Source organism: Lucilia sericata, unplaced genomic scaffold, assembly GCF_015586225.1.
Source record: "Lucilia sericata isolate MDLA Ls3-8-SP2 unplaced genomic scaffold, ASM1558622v1 Contig000477F_arrow, whole genome shotgun sequence".
In the NCBI taxonomy this organism is placed as follows: Eukaryota; Metazoa; Arthropoda; class Insecta; order Diptera; family Calliphoridae; genus Lucilia; species Lucilia sericata.
Window position 1 is genome coordinate 250,001 of NW_023994492.1, and position 25,939 is coordinate 275,939.

General features: G+C 28.6%; 1 long non-coding RNA gene across 1 annotated transcript in view; it reads left to right on the plus strand.

The window, feature by feature from the left end:
- LOC119605346 overlaps window positions 1-24,369 on the plus strand; it is a 52,245-nt gene extending 27,876 nt beyond the window's left edge. The window contains exon 3 of the long non-coding RNA XR_005231576.1: window positions 24,282-24,369. This is a non-coding gene — a long non-coding RNA (uncharacterized LOC119605346). The remainder of the gene's footprint in view (window positions 1-24,281) is intronic.
- Window positions 24,370-25,939: the final 1,570 nt, after the last annotated feature.

Here is a 25,939-nt window from a genome sequence, read left to right on the forward strand (position 1 = left end):
TTAATTTTTGCCTCTTTATATTGAGAAGATGCAGAGATACTTGTCTACAATTAAACAGACTAGCAGCATAGCATTAAAAATCCTTAGAGCCCTCATATAATATGTCTTAAACCCTAGGGTCAAATTTATTAATTATTTTAAAATACATAAAATAATTTAATTAAAGAAAATGAGCAAAAATACGATAAGGAAAAATAAACAATTAACTTAAATACACTTGCTAGCTCTTTCATACTATCAAAATACACTGGAAGAAAATTTTTGATTTTTTTCAGATTTACAAGAAATTAAGTTTTTGATTTAAGGAAAGGAAAAAATAATTCTTATTTCCTTTTCTTTATATTATACATAATACTAAAATTGTTCTAAAAGCTCGCAGATATTTTAAACTAGGGGAAAGCTTTTGTGTAATCGCTTTATTTCGAATGAGCTTTTTAAGTTTGGTTTTTAAGTAAGAACATTTTTGGGAGTTTGATAAAAACTTGAATGTGGATTTTGTACAAAATCCTTTTGTTAGTAAGCTTTTTGTGAAAATGAACTTTTCGTGAAAAAGCTTTTGGTAGGTAAAGAAAAATTATATTACAATGCATTTTTAGAAATCCTTTTACTTAAAGGTTTTTGTTAAATAGAGCTTTTTATTAAAAACATTTTTGCAATAAGAGCCTCTGGTTAAACTAGGATTCATATAAAAAAGAGCTTTTAAAAAAGATTAATGTAAAACTTGTTTTTTTCCTTTTCTTTTTACTATAAAAATACTGCAATACTTCTAAAAGCTCGAATCAAAATTATCACCAAACAGTTTTATTATGGAAGCTTTTGTATAATCGCTTTATTTCGAATGAGCTTTTTTAGTTGTGTTTTTGAGTAAGACAAGACATTGCAAAGAGTTTGAATCTTGAATATGATTTTTATACAAAAGCCTTTTGTTAGTAAGCTTTTTATGAAAATTAAAATTTTTTGGAAAAGCTTTTTATAGGAAAAGAAAGATCTTGCTGCATTGAATTTTGAGAACAACTTTTATCGAAAACTTTCCTTTCAAAAAAAGCTTTTAATTAAAAAAATATAAATAATATTTTTTGGTTAAATAAGAATTTATATAAAAAGGGGCTTTTAAAAAAGATTAATGTTAAAAACAGCTTTTCAAAAAAACTTTTTGTGAAAATTATATTTTCTAAAGAAAGCTTTATGTTGAATAGAACTTTTCAAAAAGTTTAATGTTAATGAGTTTTCACTAAAAGTAGTTTTGAAAACGAAAGCTTTTTTTAAAGATTCTTGTTATGTTATTTTATGTAAGCTTTTGCGAAAAGAATTTTTGTAACAAATTGATATCTTGTCACATGTCTTTTCAAAAGGGATTTTTTGAGTGCTTTTTGTGAAAAAGAGCTTTTAGAGAAAATCTCTCTGTGAAAAAAGATTTTTCAAAAAAGCTCTCGGTTAAAAAAAGCTTTTCAAAAAGCTTTCATTTAAAGAAAATGCTTTCAAATAAAAAGAGTTTTATCCGTTAAAAAGCTGTCGAAAAAGCTTTATATGATAAAGAGCTTCTGTGTAAATAAGGTTTTCACTAAAAAAAATTTTAAAATATTATTTTGAAAAAAAAAAAACTTTTAGGAGTAGGAAGTGAGAAGCTTTATTAAGAGCTTTTGGTTAAAAAAGGTTCTTGTTAAAAAAGCTTTTAGTATGAGATCAGTGGAAATAGGGGAGTCTCGCAACATAGTAAAACTTGCTATGCTGCTACAAGCTGATTTATATAACTTATTTGTACCACTTGCAACGAAAGGGTTAAGGATCATTGCTCTAGACCCACATTTGTTGCATATTGTTATTTAAATAATATACATTTTGTAAGTAATTAATTTAAAATGTTTGTACTTATTTCTCAAAGTGCACCCTTAAGTATGACTACAATTACAATTAAGAAATGTAATGGGAACTATTTAAAAATGCGTGTATGTAGTAAGTGTAAATGTAAGGCTGTATGAATGTATGTATAACGTACCGAGAGAGTTATTATTTTAAATGCAAATAATTTTAGTTAAATAGAACACAAGCAAGAGAAAGAGTGAGAAAGTCTTTTCTACAAATTTATTAAGAAAAAAATAACATTCTTTTAATTTTCTTATTAAATGCTGTTGTATGTGTGTGTGCTTTGTAACATTCTACATGTTTATGCCTGATTGTCTGTTTATGTTTATTTTATATTTATACTGTTATAAGTTGGTTTATAAAGGAGAGAGTATAACTGTTTTTAATGTACATGTGTTGCTATTTATAACTGTTAGTGTGCGACTACACTGTCTGGTTTATTATTTTTGCTGTGAAAATACTATGTGTATGTGTGTGTGTGAACATTTTTAACAGTTTTTATGATAATTTTTAATGAAATGTTTAATGAACACTACTAAACTTAGTATTTATACACTTACTTAACTAAAAACAAATGGTTTTTATTTGTGTATGTGGGTGTTTCTATTTTTTTACTACTCTTAGGTTATAGTTTCTGTAGTCTTGTCTATTCTGTTTATATTGTAGATTCTTTACAGTTCGTAAGTTGTAATTTTTACTTCATAATATTTAATATAATAGGGAAAGTGCGCCTTAATTATTGAAAATAAGTTTAAAACTGTTTTTTTTTTTTTTTTTGTTGTAAAAATCATCAAGTAAAACTTCGAATTCTGAAATTTGTCGATATATCCTTAATAATGCATTTTCTTATATAAAAAATACAGTAAACTTTTTCAGCAATTTTCTCCTAACTTTAAGTTTTCTCAACTTAAAGTGTTTGCCGACAAGTGTCTAAAGTGGGCATCGTTCCCTCACCTGAATTGCCATTGACTTTATGAGTATTTAGGTGTTGTTTCGTTGTTTCCTCTAGCTAAACAGTTGCTGGTTTTAACTCTAGTATGTCTATGAGTCTGTTTGTCTGTCTATCCTTGTGTTTGTCCAACTGCCAGTATTATTTTCACATGCAAGTATGTAAGCATAAACTTGTAAATGGCAACATAAATGTTGGTTTTGTTGCTGTATATATTAATTCAGTTGCTATTAAGCTTGTTATTATAGTGGGTTGTTGCTGTAGTAGTTTTTGTTGTTGTTGTTGTTGTTAGTGTGTACATATTTGTATTTATGCTGGTAATTAGAAAACTTAACTTAAGTATATTACGATAAAAAAAATACTAAATAAACTTGGCCAATTACAACACTAAAGTTTCTATTAAATTAATTTAGTATTGAATTGTTTGTATTGTTGCCGCTAAAAACTATTGCCTGGTAATGATGTTGTTGCGTCTCTTGTGCAAGGCTAAGAGGTAATAATGGCTAAATTTCTATAAAGCAACCTTGGTTGGAGAGAAAAGTTTTTAATATTGTGGCAAGAAACACAAAATTAAGCTTTAAATAGAATTGTTAAGGGTGCTCCGGTAGGCTAGTTGGTAGTATTTTAGCTTGTCAGTCTGGGGGTTGTGGGTTCGATTCCCACTAGCCATCGTAACCCTGCTAGTATATAATATGTAATTGTATTGTAATGGTCAAATAAAATAAATAAAACGATTTGTTAAATGGGTTATTTAGGAAATTATTTTATTAAAGCGAAGAGTTGCTGTTCAGTTAAGTTCATTAAAAATCACATCAGATTTAGGAGTCAAGGTTGACACGAAATCAATGGTCAATTTTGTGTTCTATTTTAATGGTCAATTACTCCGTCAATTACTTTTTAAACAAAAAAAAAAAAACGTTTTAAGAAATGGAAAGCTTTTTAGTAAAAAATCCAAGAAAAAAACTTAGAAATCTTTTTAATAGAAAAATGCTTTTTACCAAAAAATGATTAAAAAGTTTGTTTAATAAAAAACCCTATAACGCTTTTGAATAACAAAAAGCTTAGCAAATCTTTTTTTAACAAGAAAATGCTTATTAATAAAAAAATGCTTAGAAAGCTGTATAATCCAAAAATGCTTAAAAGACTTTTTAGTTAAAAATGCTTAGGCAGCTTTTTAAAAATAAATGCTTAGAAAGCGTTTTAAAAATAAATGAAAGTTTTTAATAAAAAAAGCTTGGAGAACTTTTAATCTAAAATGTCTATTAATTAAAAAAAAGCTCAATAAGATTTTAAATAAAATAGCTATGTAAGCTTTCTTATAGAAAAAGTTTTATAAAAAAGCTTACAAAAAAACTTATAAAGTTTTGAAAACCTTTTAAAATAAATTTTTTAAAAGCAATAAAGTTTTAAACAAAAAGCTTTAAAAGCATTTTTTTTAAAAAGTACTTAATAATCCTTCAAAAAGAAGCTTTGAAAGCTTTTTAAGAAAACCGCTTCAAAAGCTTTAACAAGCATACTTAGAAGGCTTATTAACAAAAATATAAGGCAAACAATCTTAAAACATGTTTTAATAGAAAGCTTTTTTAATATGTTAAAGTTTAACTTTCTAAGCTTATGATTTCCTTAATTTTGTTCCTAAAAATTACGGTAAATATGCGGCAAAAATATTTATGTCTGAATATTTTATACTATTTTATATAATTTATTAAATATTAACCGCAATAGAAAAAGATAATGTAACAGCTTAAATACGAATGTATTTATAGATGAACCAATATGAGTTGGTGACTATATACATGTTAGTGTGTGTGCAGAAAGGACCTTTAACAAACACTAATACTCTGCATACATGTTTAAGTATACAGTAAAATCTAAAAGTTTATAGACATATAAGAAAAGGGAAAAGTTTTCAAATTTTGTGGTAAAAAAAATCAAAATTTTGTCTACACGGTGATTAAGTTATACACGGAGATTATTGGTATAAAAGTAAAAGTTCAACTTGTGAGATCTTTAACAAGTTTTTTTTGAGAACTTTTTAAATTTTTTCCTTTTTAAACACTACTGTACCTCGTGCTCATATTGTAAATGATTGTGCGGCAGTTGGTTTAGTTTGGTTGGATTAAATGGTTTGGGTTTTTGTGGTTATTAGTACTATTTATGTATTAGTAATGCATACATAGACAAATATTTATTTACATACATACATATGTATATGTAAATGTATGTTGGATAAAAATAGCATATGTATAGTATATGCAAATAGGTATCATGCTCCCCATTATGTTACCCAGGTATTAAAAATTAATGCAATGCATATTTAGTTTAAATATGTATTATCGTGTCTGTCTACAATATTTTCAACATAAATTTAAAGGTATATAAAAACAAGTAAGAGCGTTATATTCGGTTGTGCCGGATATTGTATACCCACCATTAAATCATTGCCGAAAAGGAATGCTTCCTTATAAATAAACTTTGATATTTAAGAATCGATGCTTTTGTTATTATCAAAACAATTTTCTCATTTATTACATCCATGTATAATTTTACCATCATACATATGTATATCGATAGGATCAATTATGGACTGATCCTCCAAAAATTTGCTAGAGAAATTTTCGTCGAATTTTGTTGCTGTACTTGTATTTTTAAGGTAGTAAAAAGGGTTAAAGACATTTTCTGAGAGAGACCTTATTTGGGGGGAGGTTTGGTCAATTATGGACCGAGCCTCGTTAAATTTTCTAGAACGAGTTTAGTTTAGGCTAGTAATGAGCGTTAAAGCTGTTTTCTGATGGGGACCTTATAGGGGTAGGGTCAATTATGGACCGATCGTTATAAAATTTTACAAAGATATTAATTCTTCTATAAAATATGTTTATGTCGGAATTCATCTCTAGAGCTGCTTTTTTTAGTCAGTTGTGAGCGTTAACGTCATTTTCTGAAGGGAACCTTATATGGGTGATAGGGTCAATTGTGGACCGATACTTATAAAATTTGGCAATGATATTAAGTTTCCTATAAAATATGTTCATGTCGAATTTCATCGCTATAGATGGTTCTTTAAGGCAGTTATGAGCATTAAAGTCCTTTTCTGAAGGGGACCTTATATGGGAGGTAGGGTCAATTATGGACCGATTCTTATAAAATTTTACAGAGGTATTAACGTTCCTATAAAATAAGTTTATTACGAATTTCATGGCTATAATTGCTTCTTTTAGTCAGTTATGAGCGTTAAAGTCATTTTCTGAAGGGGACCTTATATGGGGGATAGGGTCAATTATGGACCGATCCTTTTAGAATTTTGCAATGATCTTATATGGGGGCTAGGCGAAATCGTGGACCGATATTGCCCATTTTCAATACCAAACAAACTGCATTAATATAAAATATCTATGCAAAAATTCAACCCGCTAGCTACTTCCGTTTGGACTCTATAGTGTTTTCAACAGACGGACATGGCTATATCGTCTTAGAATTTAATAAGTATTCAGAATATATATACTTTTATGTGTCTTAGATAATATTTCGATGTGTTACAAACGGAATGACAAAAACAATATACCCCCCATCTTTTTTGATGCTGGGTATAACAAATAGGCGGTTAACTCCGATGAGAATAGGTGGATGGATTTGAGCATATGATATACTTTAACAAATCCATTTTTTAAAGTTTTGGTAAACATTGGTATTTATTTACACTTATTTACTGCAGTTTATATTAGTTTGATTAAAAAAAAAAAATAAAAAAAATAAAAATTTTGTGTTATTAAATTTATTTAACAATTTTGTTGCCTTGAATCAAATAAAAGTAACTTTATGCCAAAATGTTTAAATTTCCTTTTACTTGCTAGTTCAAGGTTGTTTTTTTTGCTATAACTGAAAGCTGTTTGCAGTTAACAAAGCGTTACAAATTTAATTAAGGTTAATGTTATTGTTAATGTTTTGTAATTTTAATACATAATTTAAAATAAAAGTTTTCATTTGATAAATTTACAAAAAATTAACACTTTTGATTTCACTTTATAAATAATATGAAAAAAAAAACACAAATGATTTCCTAGCAATTTTAATTTATGATGACCTTGTAAAGAATTTTTTATTAATATTTTCACTTTTAATTAAATACACAATGCATGCATATATAAATTAAAAATATTAATAAAAAAATATTAATTTTAATATAAAATCTATATACATAGTTTTTGTTTAATACATTTTGTTTATAGAACAATAATCATTTTTATATTAATGTTTGTTGTTATTAACTATTGTTATTATTACGTATATAATATATAGCTGATCTGAAAAAGAATTAAAAGTTTTTAATGAATATTGTTCATTTCAAAAAATATACACATACATATATGTTACGCATGTTAGTATGAATGTGTGTCATGTGTATTTGTTTGCCATTTGCATGTGTGAATATTTACAAATAATAAATTAAATGGTCTTTTAATTATTTAAATGGTCATATAGTTTATTTAATATTCTTTTATATGTTAAATAAATATTTGTTTCGCTGTGCGGAAAAAATAAAAAACCAAACTGCAAAAAATATCCACCAACATACACAGCCATTTATAAATAATACATACAAATACTTTTAAATTAAATGTGTCATTTGTGTAAATAACAACAGAGAGAGAGAGAGTAAAACAATTGTAAACTAAATGGTAGAAATTGTATATAAAATTATACACACACACACACATTCATGTATATGTTGAGATACTAATTATGCTCTCCTACCACCCACTAATACAAATACTAAAGTTTTTTCTTTTTTAAAAACTTTCCTTTCGCCATTTTCTCTTTGCTCTTTTACTCTTAGAGTATATGTATGTATAGTTGTGTGTGTAGTTTATTTGTTATGCACTATTGTTGTTCTTTACATAAACTTTACCATTATTTTCATTTCTGCCACAATTAATGAGTAGTAAACAAAAACAACAACAACTAACCAGAGTTGAGTATTAAACTTTTGCAGAAAAAGTCAAAAGATTTAAAATGGAATTAACAAACATATGTAAAAACTTTAACATAAAGCTGAAAAATGTTGATTATTTCAAAGAAAAGTATGATATTTTTACAATTATTGTGAATAACAATTTTTACAATTTATGTGAATAACACAGGTCGACAAAATTTGAAAAAAGTCGAAACCCTGAGGCCAAGTTATAGTTTTCTATAGGATTGAGCCATTAAATCCGTATCTTAGCTCAGAATTTCTCCATCATTTCTAGCTTGCGCGATATAATGTCCTGAAGTTTGAATAAAACGCTATTTATGGCTCTATTTGAGACATTTTAACAGCGCCAAGATAACTTTTAAGCCAGCAATGAGCGTTAAAGTAATTACCTGGAGGGGACCTTATATGGATGTAGGGACAATTATGGACTGATCCACGTAAAATTTGCTAGAGAGGATTTTGCTCGTAATGTCAAATTTCATTACTATACACATTACTATTTTCAAGCCAGTAATGAGCGTTAAAGTCATTTTTTGAAGGGGACCTTAAAGGGGGGTAGGGTTAATTATTGACCGATCCACATAAAATTTGATAGAGAGATTTTGGCTCGCATGGAACTTATGTTTGTCCAATTTCATCGCTATATTCATATTTCTAAGCCAGTAATGAGCGTTAAAGCCGTTTTGTGAAGGGGACTTTATATGGGGGGTAGGGTCAATTATGGACCGATCCTCATAAAATTTAGTAGGGAAATTTTGACTCATAAGAAACTTATTTATATCGAATTTCATAGCCATACTCGTACTTTTAAAACAGATATGCCTGTTAAAGCTGTTTTTCGGAGGTCCACTTGTATGGGGGCTATCCGAAAACATGGACCGATATTGCCCATTTGCAATACCAAACAAACCTTATCTATAGAGAATATTTGTGCAAAATTTCAACCTTCAGACAGACAGACGGACATTGCTAGATCGTCTTAGAATTTAATAAGGACTCAGAATATATATACTTTTGTGGGTGTATGACCAATATTTCGATGTGTTACAAACTGAATGACAAAATCAATATACCCTCCATCTTTTTTGATGGTGGGTATAAAAAGAATTGTATACCATAAGAAAGTCCATTATTTATACTTTACATTAAAGGCTTAATGTATGACATATCTTCTTTTTAATTCGAGATATCATCACCTAAATCTTGAAAAACCATGATTTTCGTAATTCAATGTATTTACAACCTACATTACTATTGTGCGGATGATATTATGCTTTGTAATTCTTGTTTATAACGAACAATAATACTGAATCCACACCTACTTGAGTATGCTTCAATCGACTAAAACTCACTTTCTGATTCTATTTAACAATGTCTGTCCATCTGTCAACTTCAACGAATGATATCTTAGCAATTACAACAGATATTATATACAACGCCTCTATAGTGGAGAGGGTATGAGTATAAGATTGTACTGATGTTTGTAACACCAATCGGCTTAAAATCACCTTCTAAGTCGATTAAGTTATGTCCGTCCATCTGTGTGGCACATACTTTTCTTTTGACCCAAGGACGATCGCTATTGAAAATGGTTGAAATGGGTCCATTATATCGTCTAGCCCCCATACAACCGTACCAACCGTCATGATGAAATTCTGCATAAATAACTTTAATGCCATCGTAAATCGCTCTACCAAAATTTATAAGGATAGAGCCACATGTACTTTTGCCCCAATATAACCCCTTTTTCAGAAAATCACTTTCTTTGCAACAAATTGTAAAAATATTTCGTAATTTATTATTAGAAAAATAATCCACATTTTTAACATACTCACTGGTGATCGGCCATGCCCGACCGTACATTCTTACTTGTTAAATATTTCCAAAAGTTTTTGAATGAGTAAGCGATTTCCGACCACTTAAAATTTTAAAATCACCAAAAGTTAATATTTTCTTTAATGTATGCAGAATGACGCTGTGTAAATTTCTGAAAAATCTGTTCAGTTACTGAACCTAGAGTTCAAATAAAAATCTGTCATAATAAAATGATTGAAAATTATTGAAATTTGAAACAAAAAATCCTTTATTGAAATACAAGCTATTTCTAAATGCATTTTAAAAATTTTATATTATAAACAAAATTAATTTTCCATAAAAGTTATGTTTTTTTTTTAAATTTCACAATAAATTGATAAACTGCAAGTTGCTAATAGAATTTATTAAATAAATACTTTATATTATAAGCAAAGTTAAATGACCATTATAAAAGCTGTTCTAATATTTTCATAATAAATTTATACAAAATTTAGTTTTTTAATTTATAAAAACTTTATACTTTAATAAAATTCAATTACTATAAAATGTTTACATACCAAATGTGTTAGTAAAATCATGTTAAACGTTGTAAATAGAACAACAAATAAAAATTTTAACAAAAATATTTTTTATTTCTGGAAAATTACATAGAAATATACTGGGGAAAATGTTTAAATCTCAGTGTTTATTTGTTGAAATATTATATGAGTTGTTATTTATGTATGAGAAAAATAAATATTACTACATTTACTGGAAATTGTTAAAAAAATTAAAAACAGCAAAAAATGGCTTTACATATAACCCAACAGTTCGGGGTACATCTAACATATACATGGACATTTACTCCTGGTGGATCAAATAACTACATACTTTCTAAAGTTCAAGGCTTAAAATGTGATTCCTCGCTAGATCACCTAGGACATCTAAAGTAACCAATTATTATCATAGTTATCGAAAACTACTTATAAAATTATTGACATATATTACAATTATCTAAATACATACATATGCATGATTTATAGATGAGACTTGTATCAGTATTTGTATATATACAGCAATATATTCCTAAAAATTGTTATATCCAATAATAATAAATAAATGTGGGCCTTAAGGCAGACGAAAAACTCTATAGAAAAATAATTTTTTTTCACAAAACTGATAACACAATACATAAATATACACCCATACACTTAGATAAAATACTAAAAATATCAAATAAATATTCAAACACACATGTTGTATGTCTGAACACATATATACAAAAATATACGTATATACACATGTGGTCAAACATACCCTGCAGTTTCTAAGTTGTTAATAGTAAATTGATTTCACTTAATACAAAATTCAGAAAGTTATAATTATACCCTCGTATAAGCCTAATAACGGAAGTATACATAAAAGATTTTAATATCTTTATACTGTGTATAGTATTCAATGGTGGATTTACTTTTGTTATACCTAGACAAATTATTAACCCGCTCCATGAACTGCAGGTCAAATGCTAAGAGTAAAACAACTGCTATGCTGTATAGGGTTTATTGTTCTACAAATAAGCAATCATATGTGTATGTGTGTCTATATAGTATTGATACATATAAAAATAGAACAGACATGGGCATAAAGTAAGTAAATATTGTCCTAATTAATAACACTGTGTGTAACTTTTGAAGTCCTAGAAATTCAACAATATACGGACACCACAACTTTATAGAAGATAAAAAAGTCCAGTGTCTTCCAGATTTGCCCAAAGTCGTGCACTTTTTTTATTTGCCTCTAATTTTCACAGGTTCATATCTTGCAAACTGTTCGCAATTTTGATTTACTCTCTGAGGCAAAGTTGTAGCTCCTGTCATAAATTGGGATTATTTAAATTAAAAAAAAAAAAAACTTAATATTAATTTTAAGTTTTACATTGTGAAATTACACTGCATTTTATTAACGACACCTGTACGTATACGTGTTAATGAATTATTGATATTACAAACATTAAGTATACGCCTAGTTACCAATAGAAAATTTTTTTTTACACGTGAAAATTTATTTTGCGATTTTGATTTTGAAGATGAAGTTTTTAATTTTATAGGTTTACAAGATTGATTTTATAGGTTTATAACAAGAGCTACAACTTTGCCTCAGAGATTAATCATAATTCCGGACAGTGTGCAATATACGTGCCTGAGAAAAAGATCACTTTTTTTTGCAAAAATGACACCGAGGCCCCTGATCTTTGCGGGACCATAAAAAAGTGCATGACTTTGGGCAAAACTAGGAGACACGGGTCTTTTTTTTGTCTTTTATCACCACTATATGTTCCTGTATTATGGTTGTTACTATGCAACAGCCACTTAAGCAAAAATGTTGTATATTGCCCATTACTGCTATGGACACAGACAGTTATCTATATATGTATGTATCTGTGTATGTTTCTGCAAACGAGTATAATTGTATAGTTTGTAATATTTTGCGTATGTAAATATTGATTTGATTAGACATGGGATTTATTTGACCATGACAATAATTATAACACAAACACTCACAAATCTTCATATTTTTTTATTGATTTATTTAACAATTCAGTTTTATTCATAATTTATTTACAAATATTTAGTTTTTTGTCTAATTTCTATGTTAAAGTCAGAAAAGTGTTTAAAGAGTTTTAAAATAATTTGTTAAATTTTTTAAATAATTGAGCAAAAAACAAAACAATTTGATTTTAATTGAATATTTTACTTAAATGAAAGTTATATTAATTTGAAGGAGCAGATTGACAAAGGATTTGTTTGTTATGAATTATATTTAAGATTATAAACAGACCACATAACAGTTCAGACAATGACAATGCTTTTATTATAGTCTTAGATATAGTCCAGACTATAGTCTTGTTTATATAGTCCAGACTATACTGTGGCTACAGTTTTTTGGCAATAGTCACGATTATACTCCAGACTATAGAATAAACTGTAGTCTTAGATATAGACCAGACTTTATAATATTGGCTTTAGTCCTGACTATACTATTGGTTGGATTCCAGACTATATTCTTGCCTATTGTTCAGTCTCTAGTCTGGGTTACAATTCAAACTATAAACTTAACAATAGTCCAAATTATAGACTCTGCTTTAGTCCAGATTATAGTCATGCTATAATAGAGCATTTCATTAGACTACAGTACAGGACCATAGTCTGGAATATAGCAGAGACTTCACTATGTATTATGGTAAAAAGTGTGAATTGTAGCTTTTACCATAGTAAATAGTGTAGTCTCTGCTATATTCCAGACTATGGTCCTGCCTATAGTTCAGAGTACAGTGTTGCCTATAGTCTTGGATATATTCTAAACTATAGTCAGGGCTATAATATAAACCATAATCTTAACTATGGTCTAGAATGCAGTATTATCTAAGATCTAGATTACAGTATTGTCTATAGTTCACCCCTGTACTTCAAATTATAGAACAGGCTGCAGTTTTATACATATATAGATCAGATTATAGTAAATACTCTTGTGTATAGTACAGACAGCAAGTTCAGTTCGAAAGGTCCATAGCTAACTGATATATTTCATACTATAGACATATTTAGCTATAGTCCAAATATGGGCAGATTTCTCATTTACTCTAACTAAAAATGTTTGTGACCGCCGGTAGGTTAGTGTTAATTGTTCTAGTCTGTTAGAACGGAGGTTGTGAGTTCAATTCCCACCTGATGTATTTATATGTATAATTACATCCTAATTTCAAATCTCTTATTAACAATTTATAATATCTTCACAATTAAAGTAAATCTTTCTTAAAAAATTATGTCCTTTTTTAAATTACAAATTAAAATGATTTATTACCACACCCATTTAAAAACAACTCCCTCATGTTAAGTTACAAAGCAAATTGTTAGTAGTCATTAGTGCAGTTTATAATAGTAATTTACAAATTAAAAAGTTATTATTAAAAGTTGTTAGAAAATAAAATTAGAAATTAAGTTTAATTTTTTTTTTTTTTCTTTCATAAAAATTTCTTTCTATGACCTTTTTGTTCGCCTTTCATAAGGGCAAAATAAATAGTATTTATTAGTATTTTCTACTACTGCTGCAAACACTCTACTACAAATAATAAGTCAGTGTAACCAACCAGAGATTTACTGTAGAAATATGTATGTATGTAGTCTCATACTGGGGCATAAAACTTTCCCTTTACACAAATCACATTTTAAACGCAACTTGTTTTATACGTTTAAAAAGTTGAAAAACTTAAAAATACTTATTTACAAAAGATTATAGCAAAAAAAGGGCACAAGTTATGAAACAGTGTTGGCTAATGGATGGAAGGAAGTGGATTTGAAAAGTACTCTATGTCTATGTATAATCCTTAGCCATCATTAAAAAGACACTAATCCAAATTACAACCGGACTTGGTTTAAATTCTACATTTAGTCTAGTAACATTGTATCAAGTTTATTGACTTTCGATACTTTTCTGAAGAATTGTGAAAATTTTTTTGCCCCTAGTCGTATTTAAATATATAGCTGTTACAAACCATAAGACTAATCTGTATAAATCTTTGGTAAATGTAGGATAAAACAAACACGAGCAACATTTCATTTTGAGTGAAGTAGGGGGAAAAAAAAACAAATGAAACTAGCAACATGAAAGTAACTTAAACTAACTAGACCATGTTACTTAAAATACAAATAAAACTATTTATATATGTTGGGTTCTAGAGCAGTGGTCGGCATGACAAAAACAATTTTAGAAAATTTTAAGAAATTTACAATCAGTAACCTTTTAGCTTACAGAATTGAGGAACAAATGGGTTTTCTCTTTATTCTCCTTATGCCAACCCCCTAGTTACACAATATTAGAACGTGTATACATGTCTATGTTTGTTTGACAATAAAAAAATAGAAAGAACTAAAACTAGACAAGAAAATAGACTTTTATTATGTGGTTGAAGAAACATAAACTAAATAAAGAATTTGTTTTCTTATTTTATTTCATTTTTTATTACATTTTAGTTTTGTTTGCCAGTAACTTGTACCAAATTGTTGTTGCTTCCAACAAAGAGCATGATGCGAGAAAAAAAAATGAAACGCAAAAAACAAACTAAAATCTCTCATCTCGTCATATGTCTCAAGGGTATAATGTGTAAATAAGCTAAAAGAAGCTGTAACTAACATACTCATACGCTTACACCCATTTATACATACACGTTTTCTTTAAATAAGTTTGTATGTGAATGCATAAACACTTACACAAGTGGCCAGAGAAATAGGTGCCACTATTTTTAACTGTTAATTACTAGACAAATTAACTTAATTTGTTAATTAATGAAAAATAAGCATTTTAATTTCAAAAAGTTCTTATATTTTAATGATATACTTTTAATGATATTATTTAGCTAAGCACAAGTGTATTCTAGTAAAATATTAGAATTGTAAAGCTCAAGACGCAAAAAGAACAGAACGAAGACAAACTAAAGTTAAAGCAAAGATGCAGAGAACTTTGATATTAGAAAAGAACAAGTAGCGGCAAAGAATAATGACAACATTTTATTAGTTGAAAGAAATTTTACAAGAAAACGAATTAAAATCTAACTATTTTTAAAAACTTAATAAAAAAATCTTAAAAGTGTTAAAAATATGTTTAAAAATAAAAAATTATACATAAGTAAACAAGTAAATAATGTGAGAGTTCTAACAGTCTTAAGGTTGTGAGTTCGATTCTCACTTTATACACACATCCTTTTCATTACAATAGTCATATTGACAGCATCTCTCGAATCGGTTTAGTAAGTAACAAAAAACAAATAATTGTGAATTCTTTCATTACTGGCTGTAGGGTATAAGTACACTTGCTGAAATACCCAGCTCATTTCAAACCATAATAAGAAACTATCATTGCTTTTCTGTTAGACTGCAACAATTTTATAATGTGGTAAAGAAAATGTAATATTCTTTAGCAGTAAAAAGAAACACAGCACAGTCAAAAAATAAAAACCTAAAGGGTATTTAAAAGCAATATTATGTAGATGGTTGAGAAAACTTTACTACACATGAGCATAACAGCAAAAAAAAAAAAGAAAATAAAATTATATAAAAGAATAGCTAAGGAAGAAGATTTTTTACGAGGAAAATGAAGAGAAATGTATAATTTTTTTCTTCTAATATTATAAAATCTTGAGACTAAAGTACTAATGTTGATTGTGTCGTTGCACTTTAAAGAACATTAAGTCATTTGCATGTAAAATATGCATATTTACAGGCAGGCATACTTACAAGTACATAGATACATACATAGAAAGATAAACAACACACAGATAGTGGTTAAGGTTGATGCGTAATGTAGATTTATGTATTTTTTTTCGTAAGTAATATATTGCATTTAAAACCAACTTTGCGGTTAATGATGGTTATACTCAATGTGTGGTACTAATAAAGCTTAATGTTGAAGGTACTTTTATGATTTATAAGAAGTTATTGTACTTTCTTTAATAAAATGAACACAAATTAGTTGTTATAAATTATAAATTAATTAATTATTAGGTTTACGATATAATCTGGACAAGAGTTTAGCTTAGACTGTAGTCAGCGCTATAGTCTGGTCTCTAACATTGACTAGTGTTTTCTCTGTTGTATGAACTAGAGTTTAAGCCAGAATTTAGTCTATACTTGAGACTAGAAGTCTAGAATATAGTTCAGTCTATAGTGTACACTAAAGTCTTTTCTTTAGTAGATTAAAGTTGAAAATATATTCGAACTTAAAACCTAGTCTGTAGTTCTGTTATAGTTTAGACTAAATTCGGGTCTATAACCAGGACTATAGTCTGGACTATGGTGTAGTTTATAGACTGGACTATACTCAATACTGAATTATAATCTGAACTATAGTCCAGTCTATAGTCTGGACTATAGTTTAGTCTATAGTCTGGACTATAGTTTAGTCTATAGTCTGATCTATAGTTTAGTCTATAGTCTGGACTATGGTTTAGTCTATAGTCTGGACTATAGTTTAGTCTATAGTCTGGACTATAGTTTAGTCTATAGTCTGGACTATAGTCTAGTCTATAGTATGGACTATAGTCTAGTCTATATTCTATAGTCTATATATAGGACTATATTCTATAGTCTGGACTATAGTCAAGTCTATAGTCTAGTCTATATAGTCTGGAACATAGTCTAGTCTATATAGTCTATAGTCTGGAATTTAGTCTGTATAGTCTATTGTCTGGACTTTAGTCTATATAGTCTATTGTCTGGACTATAGTCTAGTCTAGACTGTTGTCCAGTTTATAGTCTGGACTACAGTCTAGTCTATAGTCTGGACTATAGTCTAGTCTATTGTATGGACTATAGTCTAGTCTATTCTACATTCTGCACTATAGTTAATCCTATAGTTTGGACTATAGTTAAGTCTATAGTCTGAACTATAGTCTAGTGTCTGGACTATAGTTTAGTCTATAGTCTGGATTATAGTTTAGTCTGTAGTCTGGACAATAGATTAGTCTGTAGTGTGGAATATAGTTTAATCTATAGTCTGGGCTATAGTTCAGTCTATAGTCTTGACTATAGTCTTGTCTATATAGTGTGCAACATAGACTAGTCTATATATAGTCTAGACCTTAGTCTAGACAATAGCCCAGTCTATTGTCCATAGTCTTGTCTATAGTCTGGACTATAGTCAAGTCTATAGTCTAGACTATAGGTTAGTCTATAGTCTGGACTATAGTCTAGCCTATAGTTTGGACTATAGTATAGTCTATAGTTTGGACTATAGTCTAGTCTATAGTCTGGAATATGGGTTAGTCTATATTCTGGATTCTTGTCTAGTCTATAGTTTGAACTGCAGTTCAGTATGCCATGTAGACAAGCACTGTAGTCGATATTCTGGACTATAGTCTTACCTATAGTCTGGACTATAGTCTAGTCTATATTCTGAACTATGGCCTAGTATATATTCTGGACTAGTCTATATTCTAATCTGTAGTCTCAATACAGTATATCCTATAGTCTTGTGTAGTCTAACCTATAAAGTCTGGATTATTGTTTAGTCTGTAGTGTGGACTATAGTCAAATAACTATGTTAGACTATGTTGTCTATAGGGACTATTGCTTATTGCTTGCACTGTAGACACCCTTTAGTTTACAGATCGCCTGTACTAGAGACAACAAAGTACTTTAGCCAGTTTATATGGACTTTATAGGCTAGAGGTACTTTATCACTGTATTTGGAAAGAGTTCGACATATATATGTAAATATTTGTATGATCAAGTATGACACAACAACATACATAACATATGAATGAATTTCATTATTGCTGCAAGTATATGTTTAATGATTTTTCGTTAAGTAGCTTATCATTGTTTTAAAAGGAAGTTCATATAACACGTTTACTCATCTTCTTATTTTCTTTTCTGCATTTAAATATTCATTATTTTTCATTACACTGTCATCCGTGTCGTTATTTGTTGCTGCTTTTTGTCATTGTCATGTCTTTATGATTTACTTTCGGATTTAATTTCATCAGACTTTAATAAAACTTTGAAATATGCGGAAGTTTTTTATGCAAAAAAGAAGAGAAACAACGAAAGTAACTAAATGAAACTAATAACATTTTCTTTTTTCGTTATTTTGCTTGTCGTTTCTTCACTGTTGCTTCATGAGCAAATTTTCTTGACACTTAAGCTTCTGACTAAACATAATTATGTATTCTTACACTTGAATATGTTAAATTTTATTATATTATCTAATTAACTAAAGTTTGTGGTGAGATTTATGCACCTACATAATATGTATGTAGAAAGATTTAAATCAGATAAGAACTCACACTCGCATGAGACAGAATGTCAGATAAAATTGTTAAGAGAAACAATATTGTGAAAACTAATATTTTTTGATTTTGAATTTGTTTATTAAAATATTCTTATTAGCAATATGTTATTTAAATTTAATAAAAAACTGCAGTTTATCAAGTTATCAAATAAATCATTTTATTTTGAGTACAATTAAATAAAATATGTTTACATTATCTAAAACCATTACAAATATTTTTCTATTTCTCAAGATGTATATCAAGTTCGCTTTCCTTATAGGAAGAATATTGTATAAGAATAAGTAGTATATTATTTAACTTAAACAAATACTTTAACAAAGACAAGTATTTATTTTTGTGCTTTCATTCATTTCGAACATATAGCTACATACCACTTCACATAAGTACAATTATAAAGAAGGCAATGATATCTGATATTTGAATCATAAATAAATTGAACACAAATAGAAAAAAAGGAAAAAAAAATAAAGAAAAATATTGTAACAGCTGTTGTTCTGATAGTGAACAAAAAAACATCGAATGTCTATGTTTTCATTTTAGAAGAAAAAGTAAAAAGAAGAAGCCGTTCAATAACCCAATCATGACAAAACTAAAGTCAGTCACTTATACAGTAGAAAAACACTTAAAATTTAAAAGAGGGGCCTCTAAAATTATACAGGACAACAAACTTTTAAATCAGAGACTAAAGTATACTATTCTGAAGGACTAAGTTGCGATGAATCCAAACTTTCCATTACATCTGGCCTTGGAGATATTGTGCAGTGAAGTTTGAAATAACGCCGTGATTTTCTCTATTGTCAATTTGTATCAAGCTGTAGTTGAAGATATCTCGAAGAATTAAAAATACAAAAAACATCTTTCGAAAAGGACCTTGTTTAATATCAGATCACTATAAAAGCTGAAGTATGATTCGGATTCAGCTCCTCTTAATCCTTTAGCAAAGTAGGGGTTTCTATTCTTTTAAACAGCCCTGACCTACACTACGTATGATTGTTAAACATAACACTTAAAAAATATTACTCATTTGCATCTTAGTTAGTTAGTTAGTTAGTTAGTTAGTTAGTTAGTTAGTTAGTTAGTTAGTTAGTTAGTTAGTTAGTTAGTTAGTTAGTTAGTTAGTTAGTTAGTTAGTTAGTTAGTTAGTTAGTTAGTTAGTTAGTAGTTAGTTAGTTAGTTAGTTAGTTAGTTAGTTAGTTAGTTAGTTAGTTAGTTAGTTAGTTAGTTAGTTAGTTAGTTAGTTAGTAGTAGTTAGTTAGTTAGTTAGTAGTTAGTTAGTTAGTTAGTTAGTTAGTTAGTTAGTTAGTTAGTTAGTTAGTTAGTTAGTTAGTTAGTTAGTTAGTTAGTTAGTTAGTTAGTTAGTTAGTTAGTTAGTTAGTTGTTAGTTAGTTAGTAGTTAGTTAGTAGTTAGTTAGTTAGTTAGTTAGTAGTTAGTTAGTTAGTTAGTTAGTTAGTTAGTAGTTAGTTAGTTAGTTAGTTAGTTAGTTAGTTAGTAGTAGTTAGTTAGTTAGTAGTTAGTTAGTTAGTTAGTTAGTAGTAGTTAGTTAGTTAGTTAGTTAGTAGTTAGTTAGTTAGTTAGTAGTTAGTTAGTTAGTTAGTTAGTTAGTTAGTAGTTAGTAGTTAGTTAGTAGTTAGTTAGTTTAGTAGTAGTTAGTTAGTTAGTTAGTTAGTTAGTTAGTTAGTTAGTTAGTTAGTTAGTTAGTTAGTTAGTTAGTTAGTTAGTTAGTTAGTAGTTAGTTAGTTAGTTAGTTAGTTAGTTAGTTAGTTAGTTAGTTAGTTAGTTAGTGTAGTTAGTTAGAGTTAGTTAGTTAGTTAGTTAGTTAGTAGTTAGTTAGTTAGTTAGTTAGTTAGTTAGTTAGTAGTTAGTTAGTTAGTTAGTAGTTAGTTAGTTAGTTAGTAGTTAGTTAGTTAGTTAGTTAGTAGTTAGTTAGTTAGTTAGTTAGTTAGTTAGTTAGTTAGTTAGTTAGTTAGTTGTTTTTGTTCGTTTCGTTCGTTTTAGTTAGTTCTAGTTTCGTTAGTTCGTTCGTTTTGTTAGTAGTTTTTGTTCGTTCGTCTGTTTCGTTCGTTGTTCGTTCGTTTTTCTCTAGTTAGTTAGTTAGGTCTTCCTTCGTTCGTTCTGTTTTGTTAGTTTAGTTTAGTTTCCTTTTTTTTTTTGTTGTTTTATTTTCTCTATCAATATCGTTTATTCCCCAGTGCCTACTACATATACTGACTTTTAACTTTAATTTTTTTTTGTTGGAGACACGGTTTCATTCATTTTTTCTATCTGTTCCAATATCATGCAACTTTGCTTTTTTTTAGTCACAAAAACAAATAAATTCATCAAAGACCAACAAAAAATTAAAGCAAAATTTATATGGTCTGGCCAACTTTTAGGTGTATTTTTTTATTTGCCCCACAAAGTCAATGAACTTTCAGAGATATTATTTTTTTAGGCTTTAATAACTTTTTTATTTTTTGTTATTCCTTTTGGGAAAATCCTTTGCTATAACAAGCCTTCACTTTTACACTCTCCTATGTATATGGCCAGTCTGCGATAATGAAAAAAGTTAAGAAAATAAAAAAAAATATGTTGAATAAAATGTTATTGTTGCTGTTGGTGTTTTTGATTGTCTGCAGCCATTTGACTATCTGCAGAATTTTATGCCACACTTTGACAGGTGACTAATTGGCAATTTTGTCACTATCATTTGACTTGAATGAAGACTAGACCAAATAAAATATACTCTTACCTACAATATACTAACAAGTATTTTTTTAACCAGTTTTTTTTTTCAATTTTTTTCCTCAGACTTAATTTTTTGTTTGTAATAACTTGGGTTTATTTTTATATAACTTTTTTGTGATTTCATTTCATCCTACAAATAACAAACAACTACTTGAGCACACATTTCTGTGTCTAGTTGTGTGTGTCTGTGTTGGCGCTTTTTCCATAATATTTAGTTGTTTGGTTGCAATTTTTCCATATAAAAGTATTTTTTATTATTTTTGTTATTTCTAACGTGTGTTGTAACTAACATTCAGTTACCAGTCTGGAGAGTAAATCAGAGTTATATAAAACTTCGTCTACTTATTCCACAAGTAGTGGCAGCAGTCGCAGTAGCATCAGCAAGTGAGTAGTGGCACTTTTTTCCTAAAACTGCTCTTGCACTTGACTGCTATGTTTCTGCTGGTTGCTTGGTTGGTTCGATGGCTGTGGTATGGTCATGTGCAGCATGGTGTTTTAGTTATTCTCATCCATAAATACCAACATGTTGTAGTATGTCAATGTACTATGGACTTTAAGCTGGGAAAATATATGCTCTCAAGGATAATTTAAATGTCACAAAGAAAATTTAAACAGTAATCGATTTTTTTCGATGTTTAGGTGGAGTGAGTTAAATTAAACTGAGCCTGAGGGTTTTCAATTGTAGCGGGTGGAATGGTATATTGGAGCCAATTTAATAAAATTTGAGAAATTTAAACTTTCTGTAGTAAGACTAACACTATAAATGAATTCAAATGAACACTGGTAGTTAAGGAAAAGGATTTGGAAACAATATGGATCTTAATAAGGATATCGAAACGAAATGGAAAAAGTAAATTTCTTTAATTTAAAACCCATTGTGCATAGTTTCGAATAAAGTAATGTTTATAAAGAACAAGAAAAAATAAAATCAAACTGTTTTCGTGGAGTAAAAAAATTAAAAGCTGACAGTTGAGTGATGCTTTTTAAGTATCACTTGAAATGCATTTTTTAGATGAGTATCGTAGTTCGGATCTGTGTGTTTGTGTTTGTCGTTTCTTGTACTGGCTAAGACTGCTTTTGCTACTGTCACTAGAGCCGTTGTTATTGTTCCTGTTTTCTGCTATCTGCTATCGAAAAAGAATGAGATCGTATTGGTGACGTTATTACTTTGGTGTCTATATTTGTTACAAATAACATTGTATTCCTTCATTCATCTCGTTCGTTCGCCCGTCCTTCTATGTGTCTCACTGCCAGTTTAGTTGTTTGTTTTTTTGCAATGCCATGAGTTTGTTTAAAAATTGTTACTAAACTGACATTTAGCAATGATAGCTGGTTGGTTGGTGATGGCGATGTCATTGGTAACGTCAAAGTCATTTTTGTAGTACAGTGCAGGTGTTAGTGGTGGTGATGTTGGTGGTTAGTAAGTAGCAACAGCTCAGCAACCTTCATGGCTGCAGTAGTGGTAATCAATGTTAATGGTGTAAATATTTCTTTAGTAGCATTTTGAAAAATAATATGAATAGATAGAAAAAATACAAAAAAACAAACTAAATAAGTTATTGGTATTATTATTATTTTTTTGCAGTTGAGCTAGACATTGTATTAAGTTTTTTTTTTTTTTTTTCTTAACTCATCATTTTAACAAATAATCATTCAAGTAGGCAGCCAGCATTGGCTGGCGGTAATCATGACGAAATGTAGGTGGGGTATAAGGAGGTATCTTTATATCAATATGGGTGTAAAATAAAATTGATGTGTTGAATGGGTTTGTTTTCTTTTTTTTTTTCAATGCAAAAGTTGTTTACTATTTTAAGGATGATGTGGAAAAATAATCAATATTAAAAGGGATAATAAATTGATATTGGTTATAAATAGAAGTGTAAGGGATAAAGGATTTTAGTTTTATTCTAATAAGAAAAATAAACATAAATTAAAGTGAAATTAAATTATTGTATCAAGGAAGAGATAAAATGGATTTTTAAGGGAATTCTTGAAAATAAAGGGATTTAAATTACATATATATATATATGTATATATACGTCACGTTATTGAGTGACTGATCCATTATCTACCTGAATCTAGAACCGTAAAATTAACCTAAAACGTATGTTTAGTGAAAGAGTTTCACCAAAGAAGAAAAAAAATTATTTCGGTACTTTGTAGCATATTATTTTCATTTCAGGAATTCGGAACTTTTTTTAAAATTTGGTACTTTTTTAATTAAATGGTTTCTATGGACTGCACCACTATAATGCGGAGGGTATTATGCCTATGTTCTAAATATAGGTTATACAATGATCGTTCAGAATTATGCCCGTCCGTACCTTTGTCTGTCCGTCTGAGTGTATGTAACGAAACGAAACGAACTAACTAAACTAACTAACTAACTAACTAACTACTAACTAACTAACTAACTAACGACTCTAACTAACTACTAACTACGAAATAACTAACTAACTAACTAACTAACTAACTAACTAACTAACTAACTAACTAACTAACTAACTAACTAACTAACTACTACTACCTAACTAACTAACTAACTAACTAACTAACTAACTAACTAACTAACTAATAACTACTAACTTAACTAACTAACTAACTAACTAACTAACTAACTAACTAACCTAACTAACTAACTAACTAACTAACTAACTAACTAACAACTAACTAACTAACTAACTAACTAACGTAACTAACTAACGAACTAACTAACTAGCACTAACTAACTAACTAAACTAACTATACCTAACTAACTAACTAACTACTAACTAACTAACTAACTAATTAACAAATTATCAAAATAATATTTTTCAAAATAAGATATGGTGAAGGGTACACTTAGCGCTCGCGGTCTTGATTGATTGAATGATAATCTCTTAAAATCACTTTTTGGTACTTTTTCCTTCTTTAAATTGTATTTTTGAATTTAAATTTGATTAATATTAATTAAAATAAATTAGCGTATGAGCAATATTTTTCATTGTTTTCAAAACAATTAGATTTAAACTTAATTCAATTCATATTCATGTTAAAATTTAAAACTTTTTACTTTATAACCTCTTTTAAACAAAATGCTTTTGTTCAAATTAACATTTATTTAATATTGTATTTATTCTCCTTTCTTTTACAGGTAATTATAGAATGTCTTGAAATGAACCCAAACAAATTTTGAAAGTATACTTTGTGGTAAGCCTTATATTAAGCTATTTACATAAAGTACGCAAAAATAAAAATACAAAGATGAATTGTGCGGCAGTAGTGAATTTTGTACTCCCTGCACTTAGTGCTAATTATTATTACAAGCAAAAAGCAACATATAATTGAATACACGGACATAAAAGTTTCGTCCTTAAAAAATTCATACTAACAATATTTATATATACTTGAAAAAGTCTCAAATGCAACACTCTGCTGTAGGGTGTAATCAAGTAAATTATTAAAAGAATATAAATAAATATCTTGAAGAAAAAAAAATTAAAAACAATTAAAATTATCAAACTCTTATTATTTTTATTTTATTTTGTTTTGCGTCAGACACAAGAAAAGCACAATGCATTAATAAATTAAATAAACAGCCTCAAGGCATGTCTAACATTTTTTTTTAATTATTTATATTTTGTAACCCAACCTAGGGCAGCACAGGGAGGTACTAGGACAACGTTAAAAAAACGCCTACACCTTATACTTAAGTGTTACCAGAAAGAAAATGTAGACAAAAATTATTTATTTTTAATGAAATAAGGATTAAAAACATACAAAATTGTGTTTGACATTAAGCATATTTTAATGGAATAAAAAAAGGAAAAGGAATAATTTCCATTTTAATTTAAAAGGTGTTTTCAAACGTATTTATAAGAAATACCAACAATATTTTATAAAAAATTGTTCAAACAAAAATTGAGAAGTGGCTGTGTCGATTTTTATATAAACTTCGCCATAGTGTATTTTAAGAAATATATAAATATAAAACTTTTTTAAAAACTTTATTTTTTAATTTTATTCATAAATTGACAGATGGACATAGTTTATTTGACTCTTCACCAAGCACTAGGAATGCTCACCGAAGCTTGTAGTAATTAATAACATAGTGTTAACGTGAAATAGAGTTTTTATGTGATTGATAATTTTGTCAAGAAAGACAAAGATCGCCCTGGTCAGCCGAAAAAAGTTTGAAGACCAAGAACTAGAGTCATTACTCCTTTAAAATTGCTGCCAAATTCAACAAGAATTGGGAACTAATTAAGCACCAATTATAAAACTTTTCCTAACGGACCTTGAAGGAAATTTTCCAAGTCCAAAATGGTAATGATTCGATCAACCAACCGAATCGACAACAAAACCTAATATCCTTGGTGCTAAGGTAATGCCGTGTATTTGGTGGGGCCAAAAGGTCTTATCTATACCGAATGGGTTTGATTCCTCGGAAAGTAAGTTTTATGCTTGACTACACTCGACTACGTTGGCCTCCGGTAGGCTAGTGGTTCGTGTTGTAGTTGGTAGATGGAGGTGGAGGGTTAGTTCTCGGAGGAGAAACGGAGGACAAGCGAAGACGAACGAACTAAGCGAACGAACGAAAGAACGAACGAACTAACGAAACGAACGAAAGAAACGAACGAAAGAAACGAACGAACGAAGAAAGAACGAACGACGAACGAACGAACGAAACGAAAGAACGAACAACGAATGAACGAACGAAATAAACGAACGAGAACGAAGAACGAACGAACGAAACGAACTAACTAACTACTAACTAACAACTAACTAACTAACTAACTAACTACTAACTAA